We start from the raw sequence: 2,246 nt of genomic DNA, 5'->3' as shown, positions 1-2,246 counted from the left end.
TCTCTCGCTCTCTTACTCCCGCTTGCTCTTGCTGTCTGTATTACAATTACACACACACACACACACACACACACACACACCCCACTCGCCACTGCTTTCCTCAACCCCCGGGTTCATCTGAGATGGAGCAGTTGCCAGGAACATTAGAGGTTCCCGAGACACCCGGATTCCTGCACGCGCTAATTGCTCTCACGCATCCCCACACCTCCACGCTGACAGCAGCGCCACCCCTGTTGTCCGCCGTCTGGTCCCTACTGCCGTCTCAATGCCTGGCACACAGCCGCCTCTCAGTAGATAGATGAACATACGCCTGGTGAACGAATGAATGAAGGATCCGTCCGGAGACAACACCGAGCTGAGTGTCAGCTCTGACTGCTCAGCTCTCCTGGCATCACAAGGTACCGCACCACGATGGGGTCCGGGCCCCGTCACCTTTTGGGGGCGACAACGGTCGTCGTGGGTCTGTGGGGAGCTCCTGCCTGGATCTCTAGCATTCAGGGCCCCCAGCTGCCAAGGAGCCACGAAAGGGGCCCGAGAAGGGCTGCAAAGGGCGTGCGTGGAAAGGAGACCTCTCCGAACAGCACGCACCCGCGGGGCCCCGCCAGCCAGCTCCTGAGACCCGCCTGCTTCCAGCCCGGTGCCTCTCGGGGAGCTCGTCGGCGATCCCGTTCGGGTGTGCTGCGTGGGTTTACTGGGCTGGTGCCTTAGTCTCTGAGTCACGAGTGCAGCCGCCAAGTCACTCCAGCCGTGCCTTCCCAGAGGAGGGCACCAGCCGTGAGAAAGACAGATGTCAGATGGTTAAGCCAACGCGTTGGGCTCAGGACGCAGGGGCAGCCTCGCAAGGACCAACCAGCAGATGGTTCCCAGGAGGCACACTCGCACCACTTTTACCGAGCTCAGCACAGACTGTTCCTCCTCTTCTCTGTCTGCCCCAGGAAATTGCTAGAGGCACCCCCTTCTCTGGGGAGCTTCCTGATCGCCCCCAGATTGCTTTGTGGAGTTGGAAGTGGAGTTGGAAGCGGCGCTTTCCTGGAGCCATGGCAGTCTGACTCTGTCTCCACCTCCTCACTGGACTCGGACTCCTCACAGACCAGCATCCGCCATGTCTCAGTTGGCACCAGTGCCAGCTGATGGCGGCGGCCACTCGTTGGCTCCTTCTGCAAACACGTCCCGTGAACTCTCAACGTGGGCCCGCGGGCCTCCTTGCAGCTCTGTGCTCACCTGCTGTGCCCCAGAAGCCCTGTCCACGACCGGCATGGTGTCCCAGGTGGGACAAAGTCGCATCTCCCAGCCACACACATGCTTATCGCAACTTCAAAGGCACAGAACCCCTGGTTTCCAGCACCACGATCTAAACGGGGCAAGGACTTGCTTGGCGCATGGCTTGTTTCTCTTCTCAGTCCTGAATTTGAAGCTGTTCGGTGAACACGCCTAGAAGCCCTGGAGTGGTTCAAAGCAGACCTGGAGTCCCCAGTGGGGGCCAGCCCGCCCGCCAAGGAGGCCCACACCCGGGCACCACCACGGAGGGAGCGCAGAGACGCCTTCATCCTGCGGAAAAACACCTCTGTGCGGCCGCCAGCCACCTCCCAGCACACAGAGCTCTGCCCTGTCTCACACGCGGTCCTCAGGTCACTTCAGGAAAGGTGTTGAGAGAGCACATTCTCACCTGCAAAACAGGAAGGCACAGCTTGTGGTCCCTGCCCAGGGCTTTTAACACCAGGACCTAGAAAAACAAGACCTCAGGACCGCCAGGGGCCTCAGACAGCGCCCAGGGCAATGCCATCCTGTTTGCGAGGTCGGGAAGGGACAGGCTGGAGCCGGGCTGCATCCTTGTGGACGACCCTCCGTCCTGCCCTGTGTCCAGGTTGCCACGCCCTGGCTCACCCCTCCTGGCGGGCCTCGTCTCTCGTCTCTCGTGGTTTTGTTCCGGAATATGCGGCTAGCCCAGGCCGCCCGCCCGGACCCCCTTGCGGCAGGAGGCTTTCTTGGCAGGCAGCCCCCGACACAGGTCTAAGCGCCCGGTTTTCCAGCCTGAGACTCTGTCTTCTCGCCCGTGGAACGGGAGCAAGCCCGTTCACTCCCCCGGCTGCACGTGAGGCCTGGTGGCCTCTGGTGTGCAAGCAACACTCCGCGTCACGCAAGAGTCCCCGCCTTTCCTTTGACAGCCCCTTCTCCCCGCTTGTCCCCTGGCCTTGGGCGGCGCAAGGACCCAGCTCACCTGTCTGCTCCTCTGCGGGCCCCCCGTG

The sequence above is a fragment of the Carlito syrichta genome, unplaced genomic scaffold (assembly GCF_000164805.1).
Source record: "Carlito syrichta isolate Samal-C Ts95f unplaced genomic scaffold, Tarsius_syrichta-2.0.1 Scaffold301801, whole genome shotgun sequence".
NCBI lineage: Eukaryota > Metazoa > Chordata > Mammalia > Primates > Tarsiidae > Carlito > Carlito syrichta.
Note: the sequence above shows the minus strand (reverse complement) of the source record.